Source organism: Triticum aestivum, chromosome 4B (genome assembly GCF_018294505.1).
Source record: "Triticum aestivum cultivar Chinese Spring chromosome 4B, IWGSC CS RefSeq v2.1, whole genome shotgun sequence".
Lineage (NCBI taxonomy): Eukaryota > Viridiplantae > Streptophyta > Magnoliopsida > Poales > Poaceae > Triticum > Triticum aestivum.
The window spans coordinates 613267258-613292284 of record NC_057804.1 but is presented as its reverse complement, the minus strand read 5'-3'; positions in this window follow the sequence as shown (position 1 = coordinate 613292284).

The window sequence follows — 25027 nt, the reverse complement described above, 5'->3', positions numbered from 1 at the left end:
CAACTGAATCGACGACAATTTGTCTTTTTCACCAGAGGTGGATCAAAACTTTTTCACCCAACCATTTTGTCAATTGTGCATTATATATGGCCTAGTATTTTATAAAATTGATTTGGTCCATTTTTGCAACAATTATTTGGTAGTTCCTTCACAAAAAACCTCCTTTTGGGCACTCGGAAAATGAAAAATGAATTTTCCGTGCAAAGAAAATGAAAACTTCCTTAGGCAACATTGTTTGGAATTCCAAGATGTACCCTTGTGCACAATATGAGATCATTTGAACAAACTATGCCATGAATGTGGCCATAAGATTGATCATTTGGCTTGAAAGCCATGAATCTTCACGCATGATAGCTCATTTCTGAGAACACTTTTTTAAAATAATTACCGTATTAAAGGTTTATTATTTTTCCTGGAAACTTGGTCACATATAATGACACAATGCGAAGGTTTCCAATTTTTTGATTTTTTTTGAATTTTTTATGCCCGTTTCAAAATGCGGTCAAAACGGCGGGCTTGACCGTTCCTAGCTAGTGGTTGAATCTTGGAAAACTTTTGGTGTTTCTATGATAAAATAGATACTTATGTACCTAGAAATGATTTTTGGAAAAAATAAAGAGCAAACTATGAGGCAGCTGCAGTTCAAATTTGACCCGTTTCAACTGAATCGACGATAATTTGTCTTTTTCACCAGAGGTGGATCAAAACTTGTTTCACCCAACCATTTTGTCAATTGTGCATTATATATGGCCTAGTATTTTATAAAATTGATTTGGTCCATTTTTGCAACAATTATTTGGTAGTTCCTTCACAAAAAAACCTCCTTTTGGGCACTCGGAAAATGAAAAATGAATTTTCCGTGCAAAGAAAATGAAAACTTCCTTAGGCAACATTGTTTGGAATTCCAAGATGTACCCTTGTGCACAATATGAGATCATTTGAACAAACTATGCCATGAATGTGGCCATAAGATTGATCATTTGGCTTGAAAGCCATGAATCTTCACGCATGATAGCTCATTTCTGAGAACACTTTTTTAAAATAATTACCGTATTACAAGTTTATTATTTTTCCTGGAAACTTGGTCACATATAATGACACAATGCGAAGGTTTTCCCAATTTTTTGATTTTTTTTGAATTTTTTATGCCCGTTTCAAAATGCGGTCAAAACGGCGGGCTTGACCGTTCCTAGCTAGTGGTTGAATCTTGGAAAACTTTTGGTGTTTCTATGATAAAATAGATACTTATGTACCTAGAAATGATTTTTGGAAAAAATAAAGAGCAAACTATGAGGCAGCTGCAGTTCAAATTTGACCCGTTTCCAACTGAATCGACGACAATTTGTCTTTTTCACCAGAGGTGGATCAAAACTTTTTCACCCAACCATTTTGTCAATTGTGCATTATATATGGCCTAGTATTTTATAAAATTGATTTGGTCCATTTTTGCAACAATTATTTGGTAGTTCCTTCACAAAAAAACCTCCTTTTGGGCACTCGGAAAATGAAAAATGAATTTTCCGTGCAAAGAAAATGAAAACTTCCTTAGGCAACATTGTTTGGAATTCCAAGATGTACCCTTGTGCACAATATGAGATCATTTGAACAAACTATGCCATGAATGTGGCCATAAGATTGATCATTTGGCTTGAAAGCCATGAATCTTCACGCATGATAGCTCATTTCTGAGAACACTTTTTTAAAATAATTACCGTATTACAAGTTTATTATTTTTCCTGGAAACTTGGTCACATATAATGACACAATGCGAAGGTTTTCCAATTTTTTGATTTTTTTTGAATTTTTTATGCCCGTTTCAAAATGCGGTCAAAACGGCGGGCTTGACCGTTCCTAGCTAGTGGTTGAATCTTGGAAATTTTTGGTGTTTCTATGATAAAATAGATACTTATGTACCTAGAAATGATTTTTGGAAAAAATAAAGAGCAAACTATGAGGCAGCTGCAGTTCAAATTTGACCCGTTTCCAACTGAATCGACGATAATTTGTCTTTTTCACCAGAGGTGGATCAAAACTTGTTTCACCCAACCATTTTGTCAATTGTGCATTATATATGGCCTAGTATTTTATAAAATTGATTTGGTCCATTTTTGCAACAATTATTTGGTAGTTCCTTCACAAAAAAACCTCCTTTTGGGCACTCGGAAAATGAAAAATGAATTTTCCGTGCAAAGAAAATGAAAACTTCCTTAGGCAACATTGTTTGGAATTCCAAGATGTACCCTTGTGCACAATATGAGATCATTTGAACAAACTATGCCATGAATGTGGCCATAAGATTGATCATTTGGCTTGAAAGCCATGAATCTTCACGCATGATAGCTCATTTCTGAGAACACTTTTTTAAAATAATTACCGTATTACAAGTTTATTATTTTTCCTGGAAACTTGGTCACATATAATGACACAATGCGAAGGTTTTCCAATTTTTTGATTTTTTTTGAATTTTTTATGCCCGTTTCAAAATGCGGTCAAAACGGCGGGCTTGACCGTTCCTAGCTAGTGGTTGAATCTTGGAAACTTTTTGGTGTTTCTATGATAAAATAGATACTTATGTACCTAGAAATGATTTTTGGAAAAAATAAAGAGCAAACTATGAGGCAGCTGCAGTTCAAATTTGACCCGTTTCCAACTGAATCGACGACAATTTGTCTTTTTCACCAGAGGTGGATCAAAACTTTTTCACCCAACCATTTTGTCAATTGTGCATTATATATGGCCTAGTATTTTATAAAATTGATTTGGTCCATTTTTGCAACAATTATTTGGTAGTTCCTTCACAAAAAAACCTCCTTTTGGGCACTCGGAAAATGAAAATGAATTTTCCGTGCAAAGAAAATGAAAACTTCCTTAGGCAACATTGTTTGGAATTCCAAGATGTACCCTTGTGCACAATATGAGATCATTTGAACAAACTATGCCATGAATGTGGCCATAAGATTGATCATTTGGCTTGAAAGCCATGAATCTTCACGCATGATAGCTCATTTCTGAGAACACTTTTTTAAAATAATTACCGTATTACAAGTTTATTATTTTTCCTGGAAACTTGGTCACATATAATGACACAGTGCGAAGGTTTTCCAATTTTTTGATTTTTTTTTGAATTTTTTATGCCCGTTTCAAAATGCGGTCAAAACGGCGGGCTTGACCGTTCCTAGCTAGTGGTTGAATCTTGGAAAACTTTTGGTGTTTCTATGATAAAATAGATACTTATGTACCTAGAAATTATTTTTGGAAAAAATAAAGAGCAAACTATGAGGCACTTGCAGTTCAAATTTGACCCGTTTCCAACTGAATCGATGATAATTTGTCTTTTTCACCATAAGTGGATCAAAACTTGTTTCACCCAACCATTTTGTCAATTGTGCATTATATATGGCCTAGTATTTTATAAAATTGATTTGGTCCATTTTTGCAACAATTATTTGGTAGTTCCTTCACAAAAAAACCTCCTTTTGGGCACTCGGAAAATGAAAAATGAATTTTCCGTGCAAAGAAAATGAAAACTTCCTTAGGCAACATTGTTTGGAATTCCAAGATGTACCCTTGTGCACAATATGAGATCATTTGAACAAACTATGCCATGAATGTGGCCATAAGATTGATCATTTGGCTTGAAAGCCATGAATCTTCACGCATGATAGCTCATTTCTGAGAACACTTTTTTAAAATAATTACCGTATTACAAGTTTATTATTTTTCCTGGAAACTTGGTCACATATAATGACACAATGCGAAGGTTTTCCAATTTTTTGATTTTTTTGAATTTTTTATGCCCGTTTCAAAATACGGTCAAAACGGCGGGCTTGACCGTTCCTAGCTAGTGGTTGAATCTTGGAAACTTTTTGGTGTTTCTATGATAAAATAGATACTTATGTACCTAGAAATGATTTTTGGAAAAAATAAAGAGCAAACTATGAGGCAGCTGCAGTTCAAATTTGACCCGTTTCCAACTGAATCGACGGCAATTTGTCTTTTTCACCAGAGGTGGATCAAAACTTTTTCACCCAACCATTTTGTCAATTGTGCATTATATATGGCCTAGTATTTTATAAAATTGATTTGGTCCATTTTTGCAACAATTATTTGGTAGTTCCTTCACAAAAAACCTCCTTTTGGGCACTCGAAAATGAAAAATGAATTTTCCGTGCAAAGAAAATGAAAACTTCCTTAGGCAACATTGTTTGGAATTCCAAGATGTACCCTTGTGCACAATATGAGATCATTTGAACAAACTATGCCATGAATGTGGCCATAAGATTGATCATTTGGCTTGAAAGCCATGAATCTTCACGCATGATAGCTCATTTCTGAGAACACTTTTTAAAAATAATTACCGTATTACAAGTTTATTATTTTTCCTGGAAACTTGGTCACATATAATGACACAATGCGAAGGTTTTCCAATTTTTTGATTTTTTTTGAATTTTTTATGCCCGTTTCAAAATGCGGTCAAAACGGCGGGCTTGACCGTTCCTAGCTAGTGGTTGAATCTTGGAAACTTTTTGGTGTTTCTATGATAAAATAGATACTTATGTACCTAGAAATGATTTTTGGAAAAAATAAAGAGCAAACTATGAGGCAGCTGCAGTTCAAATTTGACCCGTTTCAACTGAATCGACGATAATTTGTCTTTTTCACCAGAGGTGGATCAAAACTTGTTTCACCCAACCATTTTGTCAATTGTGCATTATATATGGCCTAGTATTTTATAAAATTGATTTGGTCCATTTTTGCAACAATTATTTGGTAGTTCCTTCACAAAAAAACCTCCTTTTGGGCACTCGGAAAATGAAAAATGAATTTTCCGTGCAAAGAAAATGAAAACTTCCTTAGGCAACATTGTTTGGAATTCCAAGATGTACCCTTGTGCACAATATGAGATCATTTGAACAAACTATGCCATGAATGTGGCCATAAGATTGATCATTTGGCTTGAAAGCCATGAATCTTCACGCATGATAGCTCATTTCTGAGAACACTTTTTTAAAATAATTACCGTATTACAAGTTTATTATTTTTCCTGGAAACTTGGTCACATATAATGACACAATGCGAAGGTTTTCCAATTTTTTGATTTTTTTTGAATTTTTTATGCCCGTTTCAAAATGCGGTCAAAACGGCGGGCTTGACCGTTCCTAGCTAGTGGTTGAATCTTGGAAATTTTTGGTGTTTCTATGATAAATAGATACTTATGTACCTAGAAATGATTTTTGGAAAAAATAAAGAGCAAACTATGAGGCAGCTGCAGTTCAAATTTGACCCGTTTCCAACTGAATCGACGACAATTTGTCTTTTTCACCAGAGGTGGATCAAAACTTGTTTCACCCAACCATTTTGTCAATTGTGCATTATATATGGCCTAGTATTTTATAAAATTGATTTGGTCCATTTTTGCAACAATTATTTGGTAGTTCCTTCACAAAAAAACCTCCTTTTGGGCACTCGGAAAATGAAAAATGAATTTTCCGTGCAAAGAAAATGAAAACTTCCTTAGGCAACATTGTTTGGAATTCCAAGATGTACCCTTGTGCACAATATGAGATCATTTGAACAAACTATGCCATGAATGTGGCCATAAGATTGATCATTTGGCTTGAAAGCCATGAATCTTCACGCATGATAGCTCATTTCTGAGAACACTTTTTTAAAATAATTACCGTATTACAAGTTTATTATTTTTCCTGGAAACTTGGTCACATATAATGACACAATGCGAAGGTTTTCCAATTTTTTGATTTTTTTTGAATTTTTTATGCCCGTTTCAAAATGCGGTCAAAACGGCGGGCTTGACCGTTCCTAGCTAGTGGTTGAATCTTGGAAACTTTTTGGTGTTTCTATGATAAAATAGATACTTATGTACCTAGAAATGATTTTTGGAAAAAATAAAGAGCAAACTATGAGGCAGCTGCAGTTCAAATTTGACCCGTTTCCAACTGAATCGACGGCAATTTGTCTTTTTCACCAGAGGTGGATCAAAACTTGTTTCACCCAACCATTTTGTCAATTGTGCATTATATATGGCCTAGTATTTTATAAAATTGATTTGGTCCATTTTTGCAACAATTATTTGGTAGTTCCTTCACAAAAAACCTCCTTTTGGGCACTCGGAAAATGAAAAATGAATTTTCCGTGCAAAGAAAATGAAAACTTCCTTAGGCAACATTGTTTGGAATTCCAAGATGTACCCTTGTGCACAATATGAGATCATTTGAACAAACTATGCCATGAATGTGGCCATAAGATTGATCATTTGGCTTGAAAGCCATGAATCTTCACGCATGATAGCTCATTTCTGAGAACACTTTTTTAAAATAATTACCGTATTACAAGTTTATTATTTTTCCTGGAAACTTGGTCACATATAATGACACAATGCGAAGGTTTTCCAATTTTTGATTTTTTTTGAATTTTTTATGCCCGTTTCAAAATGCGGTCAAAACGGCGGGCTTGACCGTTCCTAGCTAGTGGTTGAATCTTGGAAACTTTTTGGTGTTTCTATGATAAAATAGATACTTATGTACCTAGAAATGATTTTTGGAAAAAATAAAGAGCAAACTATGAGGCAGCTGCAGTTCAAATTTGACCCGTTTCCAACTGAATCGACGACAATTTGTCTTTTTCACCAGAGGTGGATCAAAACTTGTTTCACCCAACCATTTTGTCAATTGTGCATTATATATGGCCTAGTATTTTATAAAATTGATTTGGTCCATTTTTGCAACAATTATTTGGTAGTTCCTTCACAAAAAAACCTCCTTTTGGGCACTCGGAAAATGAAAAATGAATTTTCCGTGCAAAGAAAATGAAAACTTCCTTAGGCAACATTGTTTGGAATTCCAAGATGTACCCTTGTGCACAATATGAGATCATTTGAACAAACTATGCCATGAATGTGGCCATAAGATTGATCATTTGGCTTGAAAGCCATGAATCTTCACGCATGATAGCTCATTTCTGAGAACACTTTTTTAAAATAATTACCGTATTACAAGTTTATTATTTTTCCTGGAAACTTGGTCACATATAATGACACAATGCGAAGGTTTTCCAATTTTTTGATTTTTTTTGAATTTTTTATGCCCGTTTCAAAATGCGGTCAAAACGGCGGGCTTGACCGTTCCTAGCTAGTGGTTGAATCTTGGAAATTTTTTGGTGTTTCTATGATAAATAGATACTTATGTACCTAGAAATGATTTTTGGAAAAAATAAAGAGCAAACTATGAGGCAGCTGCAGTTCAAATTTGACCCGTTTCCAACTGAATCGACGACAATTTGTCTTTTTCACCAGAGGTGGATCAAAACTTGTTTCACCCAACCATTTTGTCAATTGTGCATTATATATGGCCTAGTATTTTATAAAATTGATTTGGTCCATTTTTGCAACAATTATTTGGTAGTTCCTTCACAAAAAAACCTCCTTTTGGGCACTCGGAAAATGAAAAATGAATTTTCCGTGCAAAGAAAATGAAAACTTCCTTAGGCAACATTGTTTGGAATTCCAAGATGTACCCTTGTGCACAATATGAGATCATTTGAACAAACTATGCCATGAATGTGGCCATAAGATTGATCATTTGGCTTGAAAGCCATGAATCTTCACGCATGATAGCTCATTTCTGAGAACACTTTTTTAAAATAATTACCGTATTACAAGTTTATTATTTTTCCTGGAAACTTGGTCACATATAATGACACAATGCGAAGGTTTTCCAATTTTTTGATTTTTTTTGAATTTTTTATGCCCGTTTCAAAATGCGGTCAAAACGGCGGGCTTGACCGTTCCTAGCTAGTGGTTGAATCTTGGAAATTTTTGGTGTTTCTATGATAAATAGATACTTATGTACCTAGAAATGATTTTTGGAAAAAATAAAGAGCAAACTATGAGGCAGCTGCAGTTCAAATTTGACCCGTTTCCAACTGAATCGACGACAATTTGTCTTTTTCACCAGAGGTGGATCAAAACTTGTTTCACCCAACCATTTTGTCAATTGTGCATTATATATGGCCTAGTATTTTATAAAATTGATTTGGTCCATTTTTGCAACAATTATTTGGTAGTTCCTTCACAAAAAAACCTCCTTTTGGGCACTCGGAAAATGAAAAATGAATTTTCCGTGCAAAGAAAATGAAAACTTCCTTAGGCAACATTGTTTGGAATTCCAAGATGTACCCTTGTGCACAATATGAGATCATTTGAACAAACTATGCCATGAATGTGGCCATAAGATTGATCATTTGGCTTGAAAGCCATGAATCTTCACGCATGATAGCTCATTTCTGAGAACACTTTTTTAAAATAATTACCGTATTACAAGTTTATTATTTTTCCTGGAAACTTGGTCACATATAATGACACAATGCGAAGGTTTTCCAATTTTTTGATTTTTTTTGAATTTTTTATGCCCGTTTCAAAATGCGGTCAAAACGGCGGGCTTGACCGTTCCTAGCTAGTGGTTGAATCTTGGAAACTTTTTGGTGTTTCTATGATAAAATAGATACTTATGTACCTAGAAATGATTTTTGGAAAAAATAAAGAGCAAACTATGAGGCAGCTGCAGTTCAAATTTGACCCGTTTCCAACTGAATCGACGAAATTTGTCTTTTTCACCAGAGGTGGATCAAAACTTGTTTCACCCAACCATTTTGTCAATTGTGCATTATATATGGCCTAGTATTTTATAAAATTGATTTGGTCCATTTTTGCAACAATTATTTGGTAGTTCCTTCACAAAAAAACCTCCTTTTGGGCACTCGGAAAATGAAAAATGAATTTTCCGTGCAAAGAAATGAAAACTTCCTTAGGCAACATTGTTTGGAATTCCAAGATGTACCCTTGTGCACAATATGAGATCATTTGAACAAACTATGCCATGAATGTGGCCATAAGATTGATCATTTGGCTTGAAAGCCATGAATCTTCACGCATGATAGCTCATTTCTGAGAACACTTTTTTAAAATAATTACCGTATTACAAGTTTATTATTTTTCCTGGAAACTTGGTCACATATAATGACACAATGCGAAGGTTTTCCAATTTTTTGATTTTTTTTGAATTTTTTATGCCCGTTTCAAAATGCGGTTAAAACGGCGGGCTTGACCGTTCCTAGCTAGTGGTTGAATCTTGGAAAACTTTTGGTGTTTCTATGATAAAATAGATACTTATGTACCTAGAAATGATTTTTGGAAAAAATAAATAGCAAACTATGAGGCAGCTGCAGTTCAAATTTGACCCGCTTCCAACTAATCGGCGGCAATTTGTCTTTTTCACCAGAGGTGGATCAAAACTTGTTTACACCCAACCATTTTGTCAATTGTGCATTAAATATGGCCTAGTATTTTATAAAATTATTTGGTCCATTTTTGCAACAATTATTTGGTAGTTCCTTCACAAAAAAACCTCCTTTCGGGCACTCGGAAAATGGAAAATGAATTTTCCGTGCAAAGAAAATGAAAACTTCCTTAGGCAACATTGTTTGGAATTCCAAGATGTACCCTTGTGCACAATATGAGATCATTTGAACAAACTATGCCATGAATGTGGCCATAAGATTGATCATTTGGCTTGAAAGCCATGAATCTTCACGCATGATAGCTCATTTCTGAGAACACTTTTTTAAAATAATTACCGTATTACAAGTTTATTATTTTTCCTGGAAACTTGGTCACATATAATGACACAATGCGAAGGTTTTCCAATTTTTTGATTTTTTTTGAATTTTTTATGCCCGTTTCAAAATGCGGTCAAAACGGCGGGCTTGACCGTTCCTAGCTAGTGGTTGAATCTTGGAAATTTTTGGTGTTTCTATGATAAATAGATACTTATGTACCTAGAAATGATTTTTGGAAAAAATAAAGAGCAAACTATGAGGCAGCTGCAGTTCAAATTTGACCCGTTTCCAACTGAATCGGCGGCAATTTGTCTTTTTCACCAGAGGTGGATCAAAACTTTTTACACCCAACCATTTTGTCAATTGTGCATTAATATGGCCTAGTATTTTATAAAATTGATTTGGTCCATTTTTGCAACAATTATTTGGTAGTTCCTTCACAAAAAAACCTCCTTTTCGGGCACTCGGAAAATGGAAAATGAATTTTCCGTGCAAAGAAAATGAAAACTTCCCTTAGGCAACATTGTTTGGAATTCCAAGATGCACCCTTGTGCACAATATGAGATCATTTGAACAAACTATGCCATGAATGTGGCCATAAGATTGATCATTTGGCTTGAAAGCCATGAATCTTCACGCATGATAGCTCATTTCTGAGAACACTTTTTTAAAATAATTACCGTATTACAAGTTTATTATTTTTCCTGGAAACTTGGTCACATATAATGACACAATGCGAAGGTTTTCCAATTTTTTGATTTTTTTTGAATTTTTTATGCCCGTTTCAAAATGCGGTCAAAACGGCGGGCTTGACCGTTCCTAGCTAGTGGTTGAATCTTGGAAACTTTTTGGTGTTTCTATGATAAATAGATACTTATGTACCTAGAAATGATTTTTGGAAAAAATAAAGAGCAAACTATGAGGCAGCTGCAGTTCAAATTTGACCCGTTTCCAACTGAATCGACGGCAATTTGTCTTTTTCACCAGAGGTGGATCAAAACTTTTTCACCCAACCATTTTGTCAATTGTGCATTATATATGGCCTAGTATTTTATAAAATTGATTTGGTCCATTTTTGCAACAATTATTTGGTAGTTCCTTCACAAAAAAACCTCCTTTTGGGCACTCGGAAAATGGAAAATGAATTTTCCGTGCAAAGAAAATGAAAACTTCCTTAGGCAACATTGTTTGGAATTCCAAGATGTACCCTTGTGCACAATATGAGATCATTTGAACAAACTATGCCATGAATGTGGCCATAAGATTGATCATTTGGCTTGAAAGCCATGAATCTTCACGCATGATAGCTCATTTCTGAGAACACTTTTTTAAAATAATTACCGTATTACAAGTTTATTATTTTTCCTGGAAACTTGGTCACATATAATGACACAATGCGAAGGTTTTCCAATTTTTTGATTTTTTTTGAATTTTTTATGCCCGTTTCAAAATGCGGTCAAAACGGCGGGCTTGACCGTTCCTAGCTAGTGGTTGAATCTTGGAATTTTTTGGTGTTTCTATGATAAATAGATACTTATGTACCTAGAAATGATTTTTGGAAAAAATAAAGAGCAAACTATGAGGCAGCTGCAGTTCAAATTTGACCCGTTTCCAACTGAATCGCGGCAATTTGTCTTTTTCACCAGAGGTGGATCAAAACTTTTTCACCCAACCATTTTGTCAATTGTGCATTATATATGGCCTAGTATTTTATAAAATTGATTTGGTCCATTTTTGCAACAATTATTTGGTAGTTCCTTCACAAAAAAACCTCCTTTTGGGCACTCGGAAAATGGAAAATGAATTTTCCGTGCAAAGAAAATGAAAACTCCCTTAGGCAACATTGTTTGGAATTCCAAGATGCACCCTTGTGCACAATATGAGATCATTTGAACAAACTATGCCATGAATGTGGCCATAAGATTGATCATTTAGCTTGAAAGCCATGAATCTTCACGCATGATAGCTCATTTCTGAGAACACTTTTTTAAAATAATTACCGTATTACAAGTTTATTATTTTTCCTGGAAACTTGGTCACATATAATGACACAATGCGAAGGTTTTCCAATTTTTTGATTTTTTTTGAATTTTTTATGCTCGTTTCAAAATGCGGTCAAAACGGCGAGCTTGACCGTTCCTAGCTAGTGGTTGAATCTTGGAAAACCTTTGGTGTTTCCATGGTAAAATAGATATTTATGTACCTAGAAATGATTTCTGGAAAAAATAAATAGCAAACTATGAGGCAGCTGCAGTTCAAATTTGACCCGCTTCCAACTGAATCGGCGGCAATTTGTCTTTTTCACCATTGGTGGATGAAAACGTTTTACACGCAACCATTTTGTCAATTGTGCATTAAACATGGCCTAGTATTTTATAAAATTCATTTGGTCCATTTTTGCAACAATTATTTGGTAGTTCCTTCACAAAAAAACCTCATTTCGGGCACTCCGAAAATGGAAAATGAATTTTCCGTGCAAAGAAGATGCAAACTCCCTTAGGCAACATCGTTTGGAATTCCAATATGCACCCTTGTGCACAATATGAGATCATTTGAACAAACTATGCCATGAATGTGGCCATAAGATTGATCATTTGGCTTGAAAGCCATGAATCTTCACGCATGATAGCTCATTTCTAAGAACACTTTTTTAAAATAATTACCGTATTACAAGTTTATTATTCTTCCTGGAAACTTGGTCACATATAATGACACAATGCGAAGGTTTTCCAATTTTTTGAATTTTTTTGAATTTTTTATGCCTGTTTCAAAATGCGGTCAAAATGGCGGGCTTGACCGTTCCTAGCTAGTGGTTGAATCTTGGAAAACTTTTGGTGTTTCTATGATAAAATAGATACTTATGTACCTCGAAATGATTTTTGGAAAAAATAAATAGCAAACTATGAGGCAGCTACAGTTCAAATTTGACCCGCTTCCAGCTGAATCGGAGGAAATTTTTCTTTTTCACGAAAGGTGGATCAAAGTTTTTGACACCCAACTATTTGGTCAATTGTATATTGAATATGGACTAGTATTTCAGATAATTGATGGAGTCCAATTTTGCAACAAATATTTGATAGGTTCTTAAAAAAACCATTTTTGCCACTCTAAAAATGATAAAAAAAATAGCTGGAAAGATCAGAAATGCGTACAAATTGGTCTTTATCCATAAAATGTGGTCTAACTCTAGTGAAAATTTGTGTGGTACCCTTTTGCAAAATATTTTTGGTAGCTACTTCACAAAATTCCTTTATTTTTTAGTACCAAGAAACTATTTTAAATCACTTGTTTTTCGAACCAATCAGAACCCTTCCCATGGATCGATGACATGGCGCCCATCCATTCATCCATCTCTCCATCCCACATCCATCCATCCATCTATGTATAGAAAAAAAGAAAACAAATGAAAAAGGCAAACCCCCAAGCGCAGCCCAACTAACCCTAACTCAGATCCCATCTCTCCACCTTCCTCATCTCCTCGCGGCCGCCACCTCCTCCCCGTCCTGCAGCGGCGCGTCCCGCCACCTCCTCCTCTCCGTTCCGCCACCACCTCCTCCTCTCCATTCCGCCACTACCTCCTCCTTCCTCGACACGTCCCGCAGCGGCGCCCACTGTGTCGCCTGGCTGCCGTCCCTCTCCCTCTACGACATCGCCGCCATGCCTGGAGTCGCGGCCGACGTCTCCCATATCACACCCACACCCTGGTACGTCCCCACTCCCCATGCCTTTGCTTTCCCCGCCGCTCGCTCCGCTGGATCTGCATCTCACTAGTCCGATGGGGCCACTGCTCCTGCAGGTGAAGGGATTCATTGGGGACGACCAGCTCTGTCTTCTCCCTCCCTCGATCCGCACCATGGCGGGCACCAGAACAAACACCGGCGGGAGCGCAAGCTGGCCCGACGCGCGGTGCTGCAGCGACCGGAGCGCGCCCATCAGCCGTGCCGGCGCGTGCGGAGTCGATCCCGCGGCCGTCGTCACAGGAACCACCACCGCCTCGTCGCTGATAAGGCCACGATGGAAAGAGCCGCTGCTGCCGCCGCGGGAAGCCGCCCTCGTCGCCGCTGCTCTGCTTCTTCGCCATGGACTATGTCGATGCTCCTCTGCCTCTTCTCTGTGGCCCCGCTCCCTTTCCACTCCTTAGAGGACAAGCAGTAGCAGCACGCATCGAGCACAAGTAGCGGCAACACTTGGTGGCGAGCATGTACACGCTGCACACACACACAAGCTATCTAAGGTAAGCTAATAGGCTGGTTGATCGATTTTCTGCAAGACAAGCATGCACACAGATGCCTAAGCAGCTTAATTGATTCCGGCTATCTGAACAAGTTACTGTTATCCAAATGATTTTGCCTACAATAACCCATTATTCACCATTGGTTCAGTAGATGTCTATGTAGTAGAAAATTACACTACCAGTGATAGTCTGAATCTAAGAACTCACCCTTTTATCTGATCTTTCCAACGAGAGCAGTTGCTAGTTCATTTCCTGTGGTTTGCAAATTGATTGTCACTTACCAAGTAAGCTATGCATTGCCTTGCCAGGTCACTCTGTCCGGACTGATCAATATGGTGGATGGCCTCTGCTCCATCTGGTGGGTCACGCAGCGCTACATCCTCGTCGAGAGGGACAACTATAAGAAGTACGTAGCCCCGCCAAATCGATCCCCTCCCCCCATCTCCTCCTGCATATCAAGAACAGACCCGATCAATTCCGTAGCATACTGATCCCCGTCAGAGATTTACTAGCGGCTAGGTTCAGCTGGTTGAATTCTACCAAAGCATTGGTTCATGATGGATACCTTGTGATTGATCCTGTGATGGTCGTGTCGCTATAGGTACAACGGGATTTGCTTGATGGCGCAGAAACTCATCAACATCATAAAGTGGATGGATCTGAGGGATCTGCTCTGCCTGCGTCATTTACTGCCTCGCCAACGCAGTAGATGTTCTTTTTTCTTCTGTAATTTACCATCAATGATCTACTGTAGCCTAATTTCTACGAACTAGTATGATTCGTTCGCATATTTGGCCAGCTCCAGACTAGTTAGTGCTCCTCTTCTTGGCCCCATGGTGGGTGGGATCACAGGGACTGACAAGATGCAGGGAATGTGCCAACTTCCTTTGGCAAAATCTTGCTACCTTGCCATAGATGGCTACACTACTACCTTATAGCCCAGGATTCTACTGCTTTCTTCTATAATTTGTCACCCTCCACTTCCTTAGGAAAAAATGAAAATTAAGTTGCAGCATTAGTTAGGTACTGCTAGTCTTTTTTAGACATTACTGCCTCCTTTTTCCCTGTTAGCGCGAAAGGTCATGTGCCCTTTCCATTTGAAGTCTATGTACGAAACACCAATTATCCAGTCCATTTTTCACAAAAAGATTAGTGTTCTTATTTAGTCCTGATGTTTTGGTTTATGGAGTTGTTGATTATTTGGTCAGATTTCCTTAGTTGCTTTATGCATAAGAATAAGCTGATAAGAACAGAACATTGATACTTTGCATGCTATTCGTAAAATGATTTATTTTCTTTTGTCACCTTGTATGAATGAGTATCTCATTTTAACTAGCTGGAGAACGAAGCATTGATGTAGCTGAATTTGTGTTATCATTCTAATGAACTTGTTTGTTTTCTGAATGAAATGTTCATAATATATTGGCTCCAGATTTTGACCTTACCTTCCATTCCCTTCCCTGATGTGCAGGAGCATTTGCACGACTGCAATATCACCAACTCGACTCGGATGCAGGGAGAGGAGACCCCTAGCTGCGGGGAAGCTGCAACTCTAGGTTAAGGCCTCCCTCTGCATCTCCTTGTTTTGGTTTCCTAGGCTTGGTCCCTGATTTGGTGCTGCTCCAAATTTGCTTACATGCTTGATTTCATTGTTTGCCAATTAAGTTGCTTTCTTGATGCCCCCAAATTCAGTAGAATTTTGTTTATCAATTGCTTTGGTTGGATTTCTCCCAAGTTAACTGAAGTTGTTACAAAATAGGTGGTTGTTGTCCAATCTATTCAGTAGAATAAAAACTGATGGCTGGCATGTGTTGTTTGCTATCTTTCATCTCGCCTTCTGTTGTCAAAGTTTATCTTCTCTTGTCAAGGTTTTCACTGTTGTAACTATTAATTTGGAAGATAAAGTGATGGCCAATTATATGTATATATCCACACAACAAATATACCATGCTGTATTATGCTTATGCTACTTGTATCACCAATGTTTTCTAACTCTAGCACCCATGTCTTTCTTTACTGTCTTGCCTAACCCTGTATTGATATGTATGTTTGCTCAAAATTAAGTACAAGTTAGGCTGCCATGTTAAGGCTAACTTGAGAACACTTACTCTACTCTCTTGCCTAACCCTGTATTGATGTATGTTTGCTCAAAATTAAGTACAAGTTAGGCTGCCATGTTAAGACTAACCTGAGAACACTTACTCTCTCTCTCTCTCTCTCTATGTCTTTATTAAGCTCGGCTAACCTTATAGATGTTGTCCTTCTTTCATCTACAGGACAATATCATGCCTATGTTTATTTGGTTTGAACTTTGTATGTGTTTATTCAGTTTGAACTCTGCATGACATGAAGTAATTATTTTTTGTTTTTTTCTCAACTTTTTGTTATTGTTACTTTATACATACTTAGTTTGTAGTTAAAGTTGTGGGTTAACGATGGTGATTTTGTTCTACTTGGATGCATTGGTACCCCCCTCATCTAGCACACAGATGCAACGGTGGCAAGAAGATCATGGCTGTGTGCATCATCAAGCACACCATGGAGATAATTCACCTCCTCACAGATGCTAACTCAATCCAAATCATCGTGATGCTATCATCCTTAGGTATCTCTCTTAGTTCCCTTTATTCTCTCGTCCATATGTGATGTTAGTGATGTTAGCCTACGTACTCTGACTAGTAATGTTTAATGTTGCTTGTTGAATGGATGGCTGTGGTAGTAGAATGGTATTATTGTTTAGGTGCAATTTGGTGTAGTGAAGTTTTTTGTATGACTCTCACTTGTGCAATACATATTCATATTTTTTCTCTGTTTTCTTGTATGAATGAGTATCTCATTTTAACTAGCTGGAGAACAAAAATCATGGCACTAGATGAATTTGTGTCGTCATTCTAATATAAATATATGTCGTTTTTTGAATGGTGTCTTCTTGCTATATTGGCTCCAGTTTTCCTAATTCTTCTCTGTTGATTCATGTATCAGGGTGACCGTGGAAGGCATATCACTGTTTTGTTGGCCCAGTCCTGACAGGAGTAGGTGCCTAGTTTGTGATTGTTATCGAAGGAGCTCCATCTGAAGAACATAGCTTGTAACTATGATTGCCATACTTGTAGAGCTTGTAGCTAGTTATTACACTTGTAGAGCTTCTGGAGAATGTTTGGAGTATCATGTGTAGAGCTTGTAGAGCTTGCATATGTTAGAGCTTATTATGTGTAGAGCTTGTAAAGTATATGTTATTTGTACAATAGGAGCTCTGTACTGAATCTAGTTGATAATATTTAAATACTGGTTATTTATTTACTATTAAATTGAAATACGAAGAATATGAACTTGCTAGCTGGGACCCACGTACCTGAACCTGACATCTGGGACCCATTTGACTAGTGGACCTTTTTTATATTACAAAAAAACTAAAAAAACTAAAACTAAAAAAACTAAAACTTTCTAGCGGAAAAGGCCACGGCCCAAAAATGGGAAGGCTTAATTTTTGGGCTTGGCCCATCTACCTAGCCAAAATTAATATGAGGAAAAACACAAATAGGCTGAATTGTTGGGCCCGGCCCATGTAAAACATCGAATTGGACCGGGCTGATACTTATCCACGTCAGCTTGCCATGCTGGATCCCTACGTGGCCTATGGAGGTAGATAGTGACCAAAAATTTGGTCGTGGAACCAACGACCTTTTACATATCACAAAGAAGGTCGCCAATTTCAGTCTACGACCGCCGGCATTTGACCATCTGTTTTTGGTCACAAAAAAGGTCGCGAATGAAAAACACTGACCTTTCAGCGACCAATAGTGATGGTCGCAAGTTGACATATTTCTTGTAGTGATAATCAGAATCAGAATATCCAATCAGATGAAATGTTGAGCCCTTTGGATACCATAATCTTATCGTTGGGGTGTAAGCCAAATATCGAAGTATTCGCTTCACCGCTAGGTGTTGCGACTCCTTTGGTGCCACTTGGTATCGGGCACACATGCAAACGCTAAGCATTATATCTGGCCTAGGTGCACATAAGTAAAGTAAAGAACCAATCATGGAGTGATATACCTTTTGATCAAACTCTTTACCATTGTCGTTAGGTGCCAGATGACCTTTGGTTGGCATTGGCGTCGTGTATCCTTTGCAGTCTTGCATTCCAAACTTCTTCGGGCTATCTTTGAGGTATTTCTCTTGTGATATGAAGATGCCATTGCTCTGTTGACGGATTTGAAGACCAAGGAAAAAGTTCAGCTCACCCATCATGGACATCTGATATTGCTCTTGCATCTGTGCCCAAACTCATCATTGTATCTTTTGTCAGTGCAGCCGAAGATAATGTCATCCACATAGATTTGACACACAAACAGTTCAATGTCATATGTCTTTGTGAAGAGTGTCGGATCTAGAGAACCTGGTTTGAAGCCTTTGCTCTTCAAGAAGTATTTGAGTGTGTCATACCAAGCGCGAGTAGCTTGTTTGAGGCCATACAGTGCCTTGTTGAGCTTGTATACCATATCAGGATGTTTGGATCTTCAAAGCCAGGTGGTTGAGCAACATACACTTCTTCTTCAATCTTGCCATTGAGGAAGGCACTCTTCACATCCATTTGGTAGAGAAGAATGTTGTGATGGTTGGCATAGGCTAGCAGTACGCGAATGGTTTCAAGCCTTGCCACAGGAGCAAATGTTTCATCGAAGTCAATTCCTTCTACTTGAGTGTAGCCTTGAGCAACTAGACGGGCCTTGTTTCTGACAACTTGACCATGCACATCTTGTTTGTTGCGATAGATCCATTTGGTGCTGATGATATTGTGCTTGCGAGGATCAGGACGCTTGAACAGTTCCCATACATTGTTCAGCTCAAATTGATGAAGCTCTTCTTGCATAGCGTCAATACATTCAGGTTCCATAAAGGCTTCAGCAACTTTCTTGGGTTCATATATAGAGACAAATGCAAAGTGCCCATAGAAATTTGCTAGTTGTGTTGCTCTTGAACGAGTGAGTGGACCAGGTGCATTGATGCTATCAATTATCTTCTCAATCTGTACATCATTTGCAACACGGGGATGAACTGGACGAAGATTTTGCCCTTGCGGATCATTGTCTTCAGCTTCAGCATTGACTTCAGGCTGAGCATTCTCTTCGGGTTGATTTGGTGCAATGATGATTTCTTCTTCAGCCTGAGCTTCTGAGGGTATGATTTCTCCAATACCCATGAGCTTGATTGATTCACTAGGGGGGACTTCATCTAACACATTTGGCAGGTGCTCTCTTTGCGATCCGTTAGTCTCATCGAACCGCACATCCACAGTTTCAATCACTTTATAGTGAAAGAGGTTTAAGACCCCGTAGGACTATGAATCCTTTCCATATCCAAGCATAAAACCTTCATGTGCTTTCGGCGCAAATTTGGAAGTGTGATGTGGATCCTTGATCCAGCACCTAGCACCAAATACTCTGAAGTAACTGATGTTTGGCTTCTTACCAGTTAGTAGCTCATATGATATCTTCTTTAGAAGCTTATGAAGATAAACACGATTGATGACATGGGATGCAGTATCAATAGCTTCAGGCCAAAACTTCCTTGGAGTCTTGTACTCATCAAGCAAAGTCCGAGCCATCTGAATGAGGGTTCTGTTCTTGCGCTCCATGATGCCATTCTGCTGAGGTGTGTGAGGAGCTAAAAACTCATGAGTGATGCCCAGTGTATCAAGATAAGCGTCGAGGCTGGTGTTCTTGAATTCTATGCCGTTCTCACTTCTGATGTGCTTGTTCTTGATGCCATAGTTCATCATGGCACGGTTGGCGAATCGTCTGAAGACATCCTGCACTTCAGTCTTGTAGAGGATTATATGCACCCATGTATATCTTGAGTAATCATCAACAATGAAGAAGCCATAGAGACAAGCAGTGGTAGTAAGAGTAGAGTAATGAGGAGGGCCGAATAAGTCCATCTGTAGAAGCTCAAAGGGTTGTGATGTCGCCATGATTGTCTTTGAGGGATGCTTGGCCCTAGTCATCTTCCCAGCTTCACAAGCACCACACAGATGATCCTTCTTGAACTTGACGCCCTCGATCCCCACAACATGATTCTTCTTCGCGAGAGTGTACAAGTTCCTCATGCCAGCATGTCCTAGCCTCCAATGCCAGAGCCAGCACTCTAAAGCTTTTGCTAGAGGACATACAGCCAACTGTGGTCTTGCTAAGAAATCTACCACATACAGATCATCTTTTCGATACCCTTCAAAGACTAGAGACTTGTCCGATTCCATAAGCACAAGGCAACAATATTTTCCAAAAATCACAATCATGTTCAAATCACAAAGCATTGAGACAGATATTAAGTTGAAACCAAGGGATTCAACAAGCATCACTTTATCCATGTGTCGATCCTTTAAAATTGCAACTCTACCAAACCCAATACCTTGCTTTTACTAGTGTCAGCAAATGTGATGTGACTTTTGTCAAACGGGCGTAGGGTTGAATCCATCAGAAGACTTCAATCACCACTCATATGGTTGGTGCAGCCACTATCCATAATCCATTTTGAAGCCTTTGGTGTCATATACTACAGTACAGTTTGGGGAATAGGTTTCACCAAGAGAGTTGTGAAGCAGAAAAATTTGACGAACTAGCGGAACATGAAAGTTCAGATCTTGGTTAGGATAAATAGGATGATTGTCAAGGAATCCTGGGACTAAATACATTGTAAGACCATTTGGACATTTTATCTTGCATCCCACAAGATGTTTAAGGTCCCCGACATAAGCATCAGACGCCTTTGATTTCTGGCTGGATACCTTATCCTGCAAAAAGAGAGTTAAGTTTTCTTAACCACCCACATCTTCAGGGGTGGCTTAGAAGCAATGAGTCCAAGTGCAGCATCTGAGAACTTCGGCTTTGGAGCCCTAGCAAATAGCCTTGCAGGAGGTGAATAATACTCATAAGAATAAGTAGAAAATTTCTTAGACGTATGAACATAGCGGTTGGATGAAACACACTCATATTCAGAAGTCTGAGTATGGTTTCCCTGCAAAACATTTGCGTTAGGGTGACTCAGGTGAGTCCTCTGTTTGTATGAAGCCTTTGGACCATATGAAGCCTTTGGTCCGGGATTTGTCTTCTTCCCTGGTGGTGTCATGATGACATTCACGGGAAGACTTTCGAGACAACTTTTGGGTACCCAGATCTTCTTAAGAGGTGCTCCATTCCTGCAGTTAGTACCAATACACCTGGCAAACACTTCACCATTCTGATTCCTGAACAGTTTATAGTTCACATCAAAGGATTCATCAATGATAATTGGGTTAGCACAAGAGAAGCCAGATAAGGTAGATGGGTCCACTAAAGGTCTCTTAGCAGCAACCCATGTAGTTTTGGGGTACTGCTCAAGCATCTAGTAAGAACCATCAACATTCATTTTCTTCTCAAACCCAACACCCTATTTCCTAGGGTTTTGGTTCAGAATATGCTTTTGAGGACGTCACACAGTTTCTGATGCCCTTTGAGACTTTTGTACATTCCTGTCTGAAGCAATGTCTTCAACCTAGAATTCTCATCAGCAATAGTAGTGGTATCCTCAGCAGAGGGGTTAGTTACCACATTAGCAGTTGAAGATACTGCAATAGTAGCAGCAGTTGAACATTTAGCAATAGAAACAACATTATCATGCTCAAGACATTTCAGACATGGTGGTTCAAATCCTTCCTGAGCGGAACCGATCTGTTGAGCGCGGAGTGACTCGTTCTCCTTTTGAAGATCTTCATGAGCCGATCTCAATTTCTCAAGCTCTTGCTTCCTTTGAAGATAATCATAGGACAAATTTTCATGAGAAGTTGAGAGCATTTCATGACGACTTTCAAGTTCCTCGTACTTAACATGAAGATTTTTAATGCCTTCAATTAAGGACTAAGTTCGGGTCATTTCCGCGTCCAACAGGTCATCGTTTTTGTCTAACAACTTTTGAATATGTTCCATAGCGTTCTGTTGTTCTGTTGCAATTTTAGCAAGTGCTTTTAGCTAGGTTTAGATTCACATTCAGAGTCATCTTCACTTGATGTTTGAAAGTAAGCATTGCATGAGTTTACCTTGGCACCACGTAACATGAAGCAATAGGTGGGAGCAGAGTCATCCTCATCCTTGGCATCAGCGTTGGTGATGAGGCCATTGTCTTCAGTGTTGAGGATGGACTTGGCGACATATGCAGAAGCTAGAGCCAGGCTTGCTACTCTAGAATCAGGTTCCTCTTCATACTCCACCTCTGCCTCCTCAGATGCAGACTCCTCCTCTGAATCCATTTCCTTGCCAACAAATGCACGAGCCTTACTTGATGAGCTCTTGTTGTGTGATGAAGACTTTGATGAAGACTTGGAAAAATACTTTGAAGATTTCTTCTTCTTGTTGTCATCAGAATCATATTCCTTGCTCTTCTTCTTCTTCTTCTTCTTTGTCTCATTGTCCCATTGTGGACACTCAAAGATGTAGTGACCAGGTTTCTTGCACTTGTGGCAGGTTGTCTTCTTGTGATCACGAGAGGAAGCTTCATCATTTGTTGAGCTGGATCTTGAAGACTTTCTAAAGTCTTTCTTCTTGGCGAACTCCTAGAACTTCTTCACAAGCATAGAAAGCTCCTTTCCAATATTTTCACAATCCCCAGAACTGTAGTCAGATTCTTCTTCACATGACGATACAACCTTCGCCTTCAAAGCGTGAGTATGTCCATAGTTGGGACCATAGATATCTCTTTTCTCAGATAGCTAGAACTCATGTGTGTTGAGCCTCTCATGTATGCCAGACGGATCGAGAGTCTTTAAGTCAGGGTGCTCTTGAATCATCAGGGCCATGGTGTTAAATGAGCTGTCAAGAGATCTCAGAAGTGTGTTGACAATTTCATGCTTGGTGATCTCAGTGGCGCCGAGTGCATGAAGCTCAATTGTGATATCAGTGAGGCGATCAAATGTGAGCTGTACATTCTCATTGTCATCTCTCTTGAAGCGGTTGAAGAGATTGTGGAGAAAACTGATCCTTGAATCTCTCTGTGTTGAGACGCCTTCGTTGACCTTGGAGAGCCAGTCCCAGACTAGCTTCACAGTTTCCAGAGAACTCACACGACCATACTGCCCTTTGGTCAGATGACCACAGATCATGTTCTTTGTGGTTGAGTCCTATTGGATGAACTTCTTGACATCAGCAGGAGTAACACCTTCATCGGCCTTGGGAACGCCGTTCTTGACGACATACCAGAGATCGACGCCAATGGCTTCAAGATGCATATGCACCTTATTCTTCCAGTAGGGGTAATCAGTGCCATCGAAGATAGGGCACGCAGCGGAGACCTTGATTATCCCTGCAGTTGACATAGCTAAACTCCAGGTGGTTAAACCAAATCACACAGAACAAGGGGGCACCTAGCTCTGGTACCAATTGAAAGTGCTAGTATTCGACTAGAGGGGGGGGGGGAATAGGCGATTTTTATGAAAGTCTTCAAAACATGGGTGCTTTGAAGACAAACAATAGAAATGAACCTATTTATATACAACGGAAGGTAGACTACACTAGACAAGCCAAAGTCAAGTATGCAATGTAGTGAAAGCACAAAGACTATCAGCAGCTAGGTAGTATGGATAAGGATGGAAGATAGTATGAAGCCAAACAGTAAACAGTCTTCACACAGTGAAGTCAATCAGATCAGGCAAATGGGCAAAGACTTCACAAATATAAACTGTAAGTAAAGAGAGAGAGGAAGGATAGAACTAGTTGCTCAGAGAGGACAAGGGATTTGTTGGACTAGTTCTAGTTGCTGTGGCAACTGTACCTCTAGTTAGGGAGGCTGAGATTCAACTCATAATACCGCGTCTTCACCTTATTCCCCTTGAGCTAAGAACACTTAATCCTCGCCCAATCACTCTGGTAAGTCTTCAAGGGAGACTTCCAAACCTTCACAGACTTTGTTCACCGGCGATCCACAATGACTCTTGTATGCTCAGAACGCGATGCCTAACCGGCTGGAGGATTCACAGTTCTCAAGTGTAAAAAGTCTTCAGATCATGTGGACTGTCGTGGTGGGCGCATGGCAGATGTCAAGGGAATGCTAAAGAGAGGAGGAGCCTCGAGGGTGCTGGTGGGCTCTAGAGGTGAGGTTGGCATGCGCGGGCGCAGGACGCCAGACATACCCAGGTTCGGGGCTCTCCGGAGAGATAACACCCCAAGTCCTGCCGAGTTTAGTTGGATGATTGATAGTACAATATCGCTCCTCGAGCTGTATGGAGGAGGAAGGAAGCTGGCCAAGGCTTGGGCTGCTCCTTCTCCCCGGTGTTGCCGTTGGGTGGCTAGTCCTATGCTTGCTGGTGTTTCTCTTGTGTCTCTTACATATGTCTCGCTCTCTTCCTATGCTTCATCCTGCTCCTGTAGGCATGGGTTCCTGGGGGGGGGTTTATAGATCAACCCACCCAGGGTTACAATGGTAATATGCCGAGTCGGTGGGTCCGTATTGTCGGTGTCCGGGGTACCGGGGTGGGTCCCGCTTGTGGGCTTGTGGTTCGTCGGGTTCCCCTAGGTGTGGGCCCCGCGTGCCTAGGGGGACTGTGCGCCGTCTTGTCGATCGTCAGGGCATGGCCGAGTCGAGTCGTGTACAGTTCTCTCTGTCAGGCTGCCGCTTCCTGTCGTCAGCGGTGAGGGTGGGAGCACTGTGGCCACGCCAGCCCTGGTCAGTGGGTATGTAAGGGGCACTGTTGCCACGCTTCGGCTGACCATAGGCGTTGGTGACTGAAGTCTCGTCCCATTGTACGGCCTGGATGGCACGGGAGCTGACCCGTGGCTGGGTTGCCATGGATGCCACGGGTGGGTTGGCTTGCTGGGGAAGCCATGGCTGCGCCGGGTTGAGTTGTCTTGCACCAGTAGCTGTGGCCGGCTCGACGTATCTTTCCGGGTCGAAGGGCTTGGCCGCGTTGCGGGCCTTGCCGGGTCGAGTGACCCGGCCAGGCGTGTGCCGGTTCGCGGGGCGATGCGGGCCCCACTATTTTTGAACAGGATCCAGGTTCCGTTGCCTGCCCGGGGTTCATCCCCCCGACAGTAGTCCCCGAAGCTGTGAAGGTCCGCCGTCTTCGGATGAGTGGGCCTTCACAGTTTCCCCCTTGAGCAAGGCGGATTCAGCGAGCGCCGGGTCCGGCAACAC